The sequence below is a fragment of the Sipha flava genome, unplaced genomic scaffold (assembly GCF_003268045.1).
Source record: "Sipha flava isolate LNK unplaced genomic scaffold, YSA_version1 70_pilon_pilon, whole genome shotgun sequence".
In the NCBI taxonomy this organism is placed as follows: domain Eukaryota; kingdom Metazoa; phylum Arthropoda; class Insecta; order Hemiptera; family Aphididae; genus Sipha; species Sipha flava.
In genome coordinates this window covers 1,670,408-1,683,891 of record NW_020273610.1, presented here as the reverse complement: position 1 = coordinate 1,683,891, position 13,484 = coordinate 1,670,408, and the positions used below count along the sequence as shown (strand labels likewise).

Below are 13,484 nucleotides of genomic sequence, written 5' to 3'. Positions count from 1 at the left end.
GGACGTGGAGTGGCAGCATTACTTCTATCATGGTGCGACATTAACATAATAACGAATCGCGCTGAAGCCTCGGTGATAACGATGTCCGGAAACGGCACCGGACCCACTACTAGTGCACTGCGATGAAATAATGTATTCCGGAGATAACGTAATAACATTTTATAACGTCATGTTTCGACTGAAAAGATATGCTGGAATGATATCGTTATACTATTACGCACCTCCTGGGGTGGAACTAGGGGGTTGAAGACGGGGATTCATCCCTGGGCGTAACATTTTAGAGGGTGTCATTTTTGTAATTATTAACAACTAATCTGATATATTTAACTTTGTTAAATACTGTTATTAGGTTAAAATTCAATAAGTATGATTGTATATTAATTATTAGAAATAAATTCTCAAGAAGAGTATTTGATTATTGGTCTATGATAGGGCGTAATTTTAACATTTTCCCTGGGCGTAAAAATTCCTAGTTCCACTTCTGCGTACCACCATCAGCCGTAGGAGCCGTTAACGGGTACACGAACAGTGAGCTAGATGAACTCACCGTGTACAGCACAATCGCATTATGTTGTGAGTATAATATTGCGTTAAGTGAATTCGTTTACAAAACGTCTTGCAGAGAGTTGGTTATCTGCAAAGATTTCTATCCGTTCGAAAAGGCCGTGAATGATATCCATTTGTTTATACCAGGAGTCGGCAACCTTTTGAACCACGCGGGCCTTATTTTTTTTTAAATGTTTATCAAGGGCCACATTTAGAAAATATTTTTTACATATGATATATACCTAGAGATGTAAGCTCGGTAAATTTTTACCGCGTAAATTTACCGGTAAGGTAAATTACCAGTAAATTTACCAATTATTTTTTTACAGGTAAATATTATTTTACCGAAAATATTAGCATGTGACACCTTAAATTATACGTCTTAACGAGATGAATATTCTTAATATATTAATATAATGGAATAGTTGATATAATATAACTTAAAACATCAAACGTTTAACATGCTCACAACTACTGATAGTGTACTACACTATTACATTTACATAACATATTATCATACCAGCAATTATTATCGCTATTAATAGTACGGTTGTAGATATAATATTTATTTACAGCCGCGCTATTAATAAATTTGATTTTATTGACATCGGCACATCGCGGCCTATGGACTATGACAGTATCACTTGATTCATGGTTGTAGATACTATTATCAAATTTTATTATTTAAAACTTATTGATTTTACATTAATTTGTTTAATAGTTTACTTTTTATTTAATTTGTGTCATTAAATATTAAAGTTAAAATGAAGCCCCAAGAAATTAAAATACCATGAACACCACACTATCCAGTAAATAATAAAAATAAGTATCACAATAATTATAAGTTCATGGAAAAGTGGAAGTGAGGAGTTCCTAAGGGTGTTCCTATGGCGACATACAAAAATTATCAAAATTTACCAAATTTACAGAATTTACGTAAATTTTTCTCTGTAAATTACCAAAAAAAAATGTACGTAAATTTTACATCTCTTTATATACCAATATTTGTATTGCTATTATATTGAATAATTTTACATAGAAATATGAGTGTAAAAAATACGGATATTACTGGAAAAAATTGCTTTTAAGAAAAAATTTAATTTTTGACAAATTAAACATAATGGCTTACCTTTGTTTTCGACGAAAAAGTATGAATAAACCCAAGAATTATTAAAAAAACGATGTTCATCACAAATTTTTTTCTTTTTTTAGTCGCCATAATGTTTGGATTTATTTGTAAAATGAAACTATTACAAACGCAGTCACACGTACGGGCGTAATCACGGTGTAATACTAATTGCTACAAACGCAAAGTAACTATGCCCATAGATTAAATATATTAGATACATATGTATTAAATACATAGATTAAACATATTTAAAATTTTAATTTTTAAATATATATAAGTATACTTAATTTATCCTATGACTGAGTAGTGCAGCCATCATTATCTTCGACTTCGATTAGATAATAATAACAATTTTATCGATTAAACTGACTATACAACTATATAGAATAAACATCATCTATTAACGATTAGATTAAATTTTATTTATAAAGAAAAAAAATTGAATAGTATTGAAAATTGTATGAAAAATTTTATTGAACAAAAATAAAACACAAAAATTAACCATCTTTGTGCGGGCCATAAAAAATTGCTTTGCGGGCCACATGTGACCCGCGGGCCGCGGGTTGCTGACCCCTGGTTTATACCATTAGTACGAAGTGATGCAATATTTTTTCGGATTACAACATTACACCATTTGTATGTGTGCGGAGCAATTTTTTTTTTATTCAATTGGTTACGGTTAACACGGCTTTACACGAACTAAAGTTTAAGTATACTAAAGTGGTCGTGGTAGTGGCATAATTAATTATTAAACTATTTCAAATTTCTATCAAATTACAATACTTATTATATTATCTTAAGATAATTATTAATTCTTTCCATACCCTTCCCGGTTATTTAGTTCCAAATATGCCTATATGTACTTACACATTTTGATACCGTCGTTAAATAGTCTAAAAAACACAATTCATATGTACAAATCACGCATTATGCTTTTAGTTATCGTCTAAAGGAATACTACGAAATTATTACATATTACAAACATTGACATGACCTTATAGTAGACGTGTTCTGACATATTAGTGTTTGAAACGATGCAGGTTTTCATGAACAATGATATACAGTCAAACGTTATACATTTAAACGCTCGGTATCTTAATTAAATGGGATTTTTTTTTCTATTATCGTCATTGAATAAAATTTCCATAAATACGGTTTAGGTTGTAGGTTCAGTTGCTCAAAACATCTCTCTCAGTTGCGATGCTGATGGTTATAGGCCGATACAGATCTTAAACTATAATTGGGGAGAGGGTAATTTTTAAAAAAAGATAAACATATAATTCACAAAAAAATAAGAAAAGTAAATTATTAGTTAAAATTAGAATTTTTAATCATCAATTTTATTTCATAAATTCATAAATTTACAATTTAATTTTTATTATTCTATTATTATTAAGTTTAAAAATGGCATAGTTTAACCTGTTTTGTTAACACAAAGGACTTAATATTGATCCTTTTTTTTTGAGAATGCCTTCATACCCTCCCGGATTCCATACCTTTTTATAGGTACGGCCTTTAACTTCCGAGATTTTAAGAATATTATTATTATACGAGTATCGCAAAAGTTTCCGAAATATGTATTTTTACGAACATTACATCCTAAACGTGTAATTTAACAACTGTACCGATCAACTTATAAATCTGGGATCACGGCATTTATACATTTTCGCACAAGGGGATTTGGAAATGTCGACAAAACTTTTCGTGTACGTATACAGGGTGTATCATAAGTATGTCCGTGCAACATATTGCATTAAAAACCCATCCTACCTAAGAAACAAGATAAAAATGTTACGTTTTATAAAATAATTACAAATAGGTAGCTTACAAAACGTATATTGTGTTTGTTTCTTCTCCTTTTTAAACTATGTAAATTAGAAAATCCTTTCAAATGTTCCATGCTGGCAACTAATTATGCGTTCGTAAGTATTTTAAATTGTATTTTCAAATCAATTTTAACATTTGAAAAAAATAATATGAAAACATTGAAAATTTATAATTTTTATAATTTTATCACAAACGTAATTCAGCCATCGAAAGCCGACGGTTTCCTTTGGGTTTAATAAAACTTCTATAGCAGTATATGGTATACTTATATGGTGCAGTGCACACGTTGAAAACATTGTATTTAATATAATATAGAGTCTATATTATAGACTATATGCTACGATTATATTCTGTACATTTTATATTTCGTCAACGACCTCATACATAGATGTATTTTCTAAACGAGTTCCATATGTATGTGTTATATTGTAGGCATTCTTGCAGGGCCGCAGTTGCACACAAAGCCGTCTTTCCCAAACACGTTATAAACTAACGACGCGTCGGACCCTTTGAAAAGATGTTGTTTGCCGCCTTAGCCACACTCTTGGGTTTATAAAGGGAACATTCTTTCGGTGGGCATGTTAACACGGCGCGACCGTGACATTCCACGTACGAAAAATTGAAAAAAAAAAAAAAAGGACGCTTGTTTATTATGAACCGTCTGAACTGCGTGTAAAATAACAATATATATTGTTAGCTGGCTACTCCCTATCGTCTGAAGTGCCCCCCGAGGTCCTTGTATTATAACAACTGCGTATTTTTCCGTTTCCTTCGGTTCACCGCTCTCCTAAGTCATCTGAAAAAAAATATTTTTCCCTCCTTAGTTTACAGTAGGTACACACATCGTGCACGCCGCATACCGTCGTCGAGCCGCACGTTGTTTAATAATATGGTAATTCGTATTTGTCTAAACAATAAATTGTACCAACCTCCATACTCATTTGCTATCTATGTTACACTGCGTACGGTTCATTAAAACAACGCAGGAACACAATTAATTCAAATAGTGCAAACTAATTACGACATGTAACATGTACTCGTATTTATATATATTTACGTTCTGTTCAACACATTTTTATATTATATGTGAACAAATAATACATTCGATTTTGTACAATAAATGCGTGTGACGAAAATATATACATTTTTAACAGTTATTTTTTAAACGTTTACACTAATCTGATGGTATATTAGGACGCGCGTCAAATTATATAATAATAATGAACTTCGCGGAAAAAACGGTGAAATGTGTCTTTAGCTTAATATTGATGCATGTCTGATGATTTTTCTGTTTTAATATTAATTTTAAACTTTTTTTTTTTTAATCAACATTTATTATTAGTTTGGTATCCTCAAACACGAAATTATTCTGGAAATATCGATGTATACAAATTGAATATCGTAACAGTTATTAATTATTTATTAACATTTTAAATTTGGAATGCTTAAGTTGGAAGATAAATCTATACCATACGAGATGTCGGAGTACTGCTGTACTCATCTTAACTTGAAATTCTTATAAATAATTAACTACTGAGACAATATTTGATTTCACTACAATGTTTTTTTTCACCAAAAAAACTTGGATTTTTTAATCTTTTTTAGAATTTTATTATTTAAGAGTTTTAGTTAAATTTAACGTAAAACAAATAGTAGATATAACATAAGCAACATAAATACCTGTGCCACTTCAGGACACTATTTCGGTGTTTAGAAAAACCATATTAGTACGCAATTTTCGACGGTTTTCAGAATAATAATTATAATTACGTTACAGAAATTTAAAAAAACTTTAATATGCTGGTGCATTTTAAAGATTAAATGTTTTTTGTGATTTATCGCTTCGTTTTAAATACTATCCCTACACATAGTGTTGTAGATCGTATTGCATTGCGAAACAGATTTATATACCGAAACAAAGGACTGCGTGTTGATGAATATCCCAGTGCACCTCAATATAAATAATGAAAGGTTTGAATTTGATTTCAAAATTATATCATATAAAAGAAATTTAAATATTTAATTTAATTTTGTTTATTTTACCTATTTTAGTTTCTTATTGTGTGGAGCTGTAGGATATGCCTACGACTATTACATCACATATATGCTCCGTTTAAACGGATGGGAAATTCATAACGACATGGAGAAAAGAATTAAGGGAGCTCCCGAAACGACTAAAATCAATCATCGTATAATTTTATACACAAAATAGTAATAAATTATCAATAAGTTTTATTTTTAATTCACATTTAACAGTACATTTTGCAGTTTTTTAAATATTTTAATTTTATTAAAAAAGTATTTGTTGTTTTTTATTCACGTTCCACAGTATTTTTTTCAGTTTTTAACTATTTTAACTTTAATAAATTTAAAATTATTTAAAAAAGTATATATTTATGTGTTCATAATCTACAGCATCTTTTTCGGGTTTTTAATTATTTTATTTTTGTTTAAAAAAATATTAATTAACAACTTCTTACAATGAAAAATACTACAAATATGCTAATAATTGTGAAGTAAACCCCCCGAAGTGAGAGACTGCAGTATTTTTTTGAAGTCTACTATACATAGCATATGGTGAGGGAGGACTACATATCATAGACGAAGGATCCCACGTGAGGATGACGCCCCCCGAAGTTAAAAAAATGTTTATAAATAAAATAAATGTTTTCAAATTCTGAAAACTAGTTTTCAAATGTTTTCAAATTATTTGCAAAATATTGGTGCGGATTTGGTATTGATCGAAAAATATGGAGGGACTGCGTGAAGTTGACCCTCCTTATTCAAAAAAGCTTTTTGCGGTGAAAGCAAGAGTTTTCAAATTCTGAAAACCGGTTTTCAAATGTTTTCAAATTATTTTCAAAGTAATGGTTGAGGTTTGGGGAAAATTAGACAATATGGGGGGGGGGCAACTTCACACTCGTAGCGTTCGCATTGCGTCGCACAGCCCTTAATGTGCGTTCTACTCGGTCCGTATCAAGGGGACGAGAGGAGTCTACGCTCCCCGGACGCGATTCCTGGGACGGTGCTAAAACGAAAAAATTTTACGTCAAAGATTACCACGGTCAATGTTGTACATTCGATCAGCAATAACTTTAACGTCCTTTATATATTGATCGAAGCAACTGTTGAAAACGGTGTCTAATATTTATAGTTATTTTTTAATTGAAAAAATACGTAAGCACGTATTTATTATGCATAGAATGCTGATCGACCGTGGTTTCACATATTCGGTAAAATTAAATCAGTACAATAATATTGTAAATATAAAACGAATAAAAACCGAATACAATAAATAATATGCGCGACGATAAAAAATAAGAATTGATTGTAGAAAATTATCAGTTTTTCCTCACATCTAGTCAGCTAGCCACCATTTGGTGTTTTATTTTCGTATGTACATTAGAATGACGTTTACGAACCGACGGATGTTCGGAACGGAAACGGTGCGGTGCGGTGTGGCGACGACCTGTGACCTTCGATAATCATGACGTTATAAGAGTAGGAAGTCGACAGATTCGAAGGTCATCGCCTAAATCAAGAAAAAATATCGTACAACGTTCAAGCGTTATTTTGAATCGTTATGAAAAAAAAAAAAACAAAACGAAATTCACGTTATTCGATCGTACAAAAAAATAGGCTTAAGATATAACCGTATAATACGTTCAATATTACAACGTTTTGCGTTGTTATTTATAAATTTTTTATAGTGATTATTGTTCGTTTATGACTAAATCGCAACATAGCATTGTAGCAACTGTACCAGGTTACCTTAGTAACCATGGTTTAGAATACTTGTTCGAGTTTAACCACTGAAATAATATTGTAATACTTATCATAGTTATAGTAGCAGTACCTGCACATTGCAAAACGGATGAAATTATGAGAGGCTTTTACGAGATCATATACGCCGAGTGTACGTAATATAATAGCTTTTGTTAACATGATTTTCACGGGCGCATTGCATTTTTTAAAGGTTTTTTTTTTCATATACAACCGATTGCATCGATAAAATTGTAATGTAGGAAAATATATGAATGTTCAAGCGTAATATGCAAATTTTCGATATTTATTCAATCCATATTGTTATTATATGAATAAATGTATCGTTAAGTACAATAATTTCGATTACCTAATTTGTAGTAAAAAAAATTAATTAAATGTTAAAAATAAAAAGTTGTTTATGGTTGAAACATTTTGTGAAGAGCACAATGTGCCATTTAAAAAAAAAAGTTTGATAACCACTGTTAAATGTACAGTAAAACCTCCTAACCACTGCCCCCCCCCCACCCCCCGTAAGACTGTAAGGAAATCTTGTAACAAAAAATAACCTTTGTTTCAAATACATACTGAAATGACCTTTTTAAAGCGAAACTTCCATTGACCGGAAACATTATCGTTTCAACGAAAACGAAAAACTGTCTATACGCTACAAATAAAAACTATTGATTATAAAATGTTACTGTGTATATAATACAGTAAAACTCCTCACGAAAGACCTTCTATATGACGAAAATACAAGATTTTATAACAAGCTCGCGTATGTAAGAACTACTTACAGTTTTTAACTGTTGTTCTAAATATCGAGTGAGTGGAATCATTAATAAAAGAAACTCGACAAATAAGTATAAATACCTCAAACTATTTTTGTAAATTATTATGTAATATTTATTAGCTAAGTGCCAAAAATGAAAACCATATATATTAAAATAGAATTTTTTTTTGTAGTAGTATACGTGCATACCTAAAAAAGGTTTTGGTTTTTTATGCATGACTTACATTCGATTTTGAGTTTGTTTTAGATACCATTTTTTTTCTCTTAACATTCTCTTTATAACAGAAAATCAGTTGGTTCCGAGCGATCCCATTACATTGGAGGTTTTACTGCAGTAATATTTTCTACCATACGCATATTATACTCGATTTCCATCTCAACACGTGTCCGATAAACTTGTTCAAAATTTCAAAATTTAGTTCTTATCTATGTAAAGCTATGTGTAAACCGTTGAAACACGCACGGACGACCCTTTGAACCGGTTAGGTCGGTGTAATGACCATTTGCGGGTGCCCGTATCACATTAATGATGGTTAAATAATTTAACCGTCTGACTGATTACATAATGTGTGCACGCCTTGATCCCAACATTGATTGTCCGATTGCTTGTGGTTCGTTCGATATTACTCGGTATTAAAACTCACGGTTGTACCAACATGAATGTAGTAATGATGATAATGACGAATACATAAAAATATAATACTTAAACATATCATGTGCATCGTGGAGGCAATTCGAATATCACTGAAATAATAATATTCACAAGCCTCGAGTACGAAGATTATTGTCCATCAGGTTAACTATTGTGAAGTGCAGTTTACGAGCAAAGTTTCTAAAGCTGAATAGATATTTCCAATGCGACGTTATAAATTATTGTTTATTTAACAAAAATACTTATTCAAGACGATTGTACACGCAAAACGTAGCTATTTCAGCATATTATACGTACTATACTTCGTTAAGTATTATTGGGGTTTATGTTCAATGATATACACACGACTGCGAATTTATCACATTTCACCACGTTTTGGAGGTAACTAGTACAAAATCACCGTCGGGTATTATATTCGAATATGTATACTATATTATTAAGCACTTTTGGTTACTACAAATTCAAAATTCAAAACGAAATACTCGTATTTTTGTACCGCCACTGTGCCGTGGCTACCAGCGCCGTAGCTACAAGTATATACTCACACTTGTAGTTAAGCATCGGTGGATGGCCACGATCAACATCTAAGATAATATTGTGTATACAATATACAGGAAAATGAGCATGCCGTGCGTTCGATTATTCACGTTGTTGTATTCATACTAGAAACATTATTGGCCACCAATTGCTGGTTCCAATGGTGTATTTACGGGAGGGGGGGGGGTGCAGGGGTACTGGACCCCCTCAGAACCTCTCCAAAAAATAAAAAATTAACAATTCTTACATATTTGCAAAATTGGGTATGTTAAACATTTACAGGGAAGTTGAAATTACTGTTGATGAAGTGATAGAGGAGTTGGCCAAAAAATCGAGACAAATGGAATTTATTTTATAACAATACTTTATAATATATAATGATAAATACAATATATAGGTACATATATATAATATTACATAAGACTATACGATTATTACATTATATATTTAGTTCAATTTCCTCCAAAAACTGCCTAAGGACGTAACTATTACAATATAGTATAGTATAGTTTATATTAATTATGTATAAACTGTGGACCCCCCCCCAGAAAAAATTGAAAATACGCCACTGGCTGGTTCGATTGAATTTCAATACGAGTCTTATATCATGCGAGTTGAGCATTTGACCAGGAATCAAAATTAAGTCAAATTAATGGAGACCACAGGCGCAACTAGGGTAAAAAATCTGGGGAGGGCTACAGCCCTCATCCCAAAATTTAAAATAACCTGTATACTACCCCTACTCTTATATACTATGTTAACATATTTTAGATTCTGAGCCAAGGTTGGATTTATTGCAATGTTTCTTTTTTTGTATGTGACATTATTTTGAGTTAAGTATGCTGTATGCGGTATGCATTGTAAAAAATGGAATATTTATGAGGGAGACAAATCTTGGTCCTGGGGGGATAAGCCCCCTAGCCCCCTCTAATTGTGCCTAAGATGGAGACTCTTGATCACGATTCCCTAACCTCAAAATATACGTTAATACATATTACAAGATGGTACGTGTGTCTATGTGTGTATTTTAAAGATTAAAATAATTGGTTCATACGCAAATTTATTAATTCCCGTATGCTTATTGTTAATTTCGTGATTCGAATTCGTCACGTCATGTGTGCATCATCGAAAGAGTTCTTTTACAAGTTCAATAGAAAACTAAACAGAAATTGTACGTAAAAATCATTAATCCATGAAAAGTAATATTTTATGCCTTTTATGGGTTAGAAGAGAATTTTATTAATAAAAATTTTTTTTAAAATATAAAATTTTATTTCATAAAAAACAAATTAGAGTTTTCGATTTTTACACTAATGTATTATAAATTTTAGGGTTTACATTTTTTTTGATGTTTTCATGTTATTAATGAATTATTAATGCATTTAATTTATACTTACGCTTATATGTTATACGCCATTAGTAAAATATGTGTATTGGCAGTATTGGTACGTAACTACAGAAATTAATTTTTAATTCATAAATTACAGCCAATAAAATAAAAAATAAATTGCGTACTAATAAAATGGTAAAATTAACAGATAGATTTTGTAATTTATAGAAGTCGTGTTTTGAAAATATTGCTGAAAATCACGTGAGCTTATGAAAAATATTTTATTTATTATTCAACAATTCGATAATTTAATAATTTAAAATAAAATATGTGCAGTGTAAATTATATCATTACGTTTTTTAAATATGTAAATATTTGTTGACAATAGTGTATAATAATATAGAAACTAATTGAATAAAACTACTTAAATTAACATCAGGTACCTAATGAACTACTTATTTTATAAGTATATTTTTTTTCTAAAAGTTCAATATTTTATTTCCCGTAATTTTTTGAATGACGAACATGAAAGATTTTTTTTAAATGTATTTTTAATAATTATTGTTTGGTATTGATAACTGAATATTAAACGAACTGAAAGAATTAAGAAGAATTAAATCAGTTGTTACGCTAAGAATAACCGTTGAAAAAAGAAAAAATACACTTTTGCCTATAAGAACTGACCTACGTATTGCCTTTAAGTCTCCTAAGAAAATACGAATAAATAATAAAATAATTAACGTTTTGCGTTGTAATTAAAAATAACCGTAACCGTTGTAACAATAAATCACTTAAAAATTCAAAACAACTACGCAGAGTTCAAGTGTAGTCTATAGTTATAATAGTTTATTATTGAGTACGATGGCCGGTCTTATTTAAGTTAAAATACGTTTTAGTTAATTGCTATATATATTATTTTTTTTTGTTCAGTTTTAACAAATAATTAATTAGCAAGAAAATTCTCGAACATTTTCATATTTTACCAAGTAAATTTCTAAGAAAATTAGCGAAATCATTACTATTATGCGAATTCAAAAACTCACATTATACAATTTAAATAAATGTATATTATAATAATAATAGTTGTGCAATGTGCGCGCGCGCAATAGTAATATAGAGTGAATATTGTGAATTAATGTAATCATTGTTCTATAAATGAAAAAAGAAGAAAGAAATTTAAGACCGTATATACCTATGAACGATATTAACCATAAAAATGTCTGAAAGAGTATGAACGTCGTAAAATTAAACCCAATGTTTGTTTTTGTATAACAGTTTTTAGATTAAAGTTTAATAAAATAGTAGTTTTAATGTTTTTACACGAAATTCAATTAGCTCTTACGAGTATACAAATAAAGGTGCTTTGAAGACGCATTTACTTCGTGCGAAATACTTGATGTTTACCCGATGACGTACATTTGGTAAACCATATAGAGATGATATCACAATCTCTCCTTCTTATGTAAGACACATACAGTACCGTCGTTGTTACGAAATACTATTTTGAAAACGAAAAACGCTCAGTTAATTCAAATGCAGTAAAGTAAAATTAATAAGGTAACAGTGATGTCGCTAAAAATAAAATATATTCTAATAATATTAATTGTTTGTTTTACGTATTTAGAGTAAATTAATAATATTGTTTGTGAAATTATCGAGTCATATACGGTTTCACGAATCAACAGTAACTCTCGTAATAATGAATGTCAACTATAATGTTTTAAACTAAAGAAAATTATAATACGTATAATAGAAAATTCAGATAAATATATAATGTAACTGTTATTAAATAGTTTTGTTTTCAAAATTATACGCAATAATCGTAATGTATAACTACAGTTTGATAGTTCTCGTATGATTGTAGTGACGGATTTTTGGGCGATGGGTGACTTGGGGATCTTCCCCCCACTTATGGATTTTTTTATTACAGATTTATTTAACATTGTTAATATAAGTATGCAGATGTACATAATAAATATTTTTGAATATTTACCATTGAATAATATGTATATTTTTGTATCGGCAGTATGTATCATAATAATAATTAATATTATAATATATAATATAGTAATATTTATAATGTGCATTTCTATTCTCTCCTCCCTCTTAAACAAGCTTCAGATCCGCCGTTGTGTTTAATCGTCACTATAAGATTTTACATATTTTTGAAAACCAACTGAAAAATTAAAAAACCAACAAAAACAACAAAACTACCCAGTTTACTACATTTAAAAGTTATTAGGTCTTTTAGGTTTTCTTTAATTTAAAAACGCAATATATGAATACCGGTCTTCAAAAAATGAACTGTGAGTCAATAACATTGAAAACCACTTCATGAATAAATTATAATGTAGCAACGAAATTCCAAGCCGTTCAACGTCCATTCCGGTGTGTGGGGCAGAAACACTTACGTGTAGAAAACGTATAAACCAGGTCTTATTCTAACGGGCAGTACGACCCAAATTGGGTAGTAGGAAAAATCAAAAGGGCAGTTGACTTTATGAATATGGACACCTTACAAAAATATAATTTTTCCTTATAGAATGATTGAATTTCTGCTGAGTATTTGAAATTTGTGTCATTTATAAACCCAACCTAGTACCTATTAAGTAATAATTATGTAAGTTTATAATCTTTGTTGTTTCGACGATTGATTAACCTATGAAATTTAAATTTAAATAGTGGTATACGTATACCGGAAACAATCCGTATTTCTATTTTATGTTTTACCATGCGACGGTCAAAATTCTAAAATATCAATATACCATTTATCTGGGGAGGGGGGGTAAGTATTATGATCCACAATTAATTTTATAAAACAAACTTTTCAGTGTGTTTGGGTTGTAGGTGAAAATCATTAGAATAAGCCCTGGTATAAACCAGGGACTGAAACCGGAACCGAAAGAAT

The 13,484-nt window shown here is 30.2% G+C and overlaps 1 protein-coding gene across 6 annotated transcripts in view; it reads right to left on the bottom strand.

Annotated features, from left to right (window-relative positions):
- LOC112692074 (glutamate-gated chloride channel alpha-like) overlaps window positions 1-13,484 on the bottom strand; it is a 149,303-nt gene that overhangs the window by 56,145 nt on the left and 79,674 nt on the right. The window lies entirely within an intron of this gene.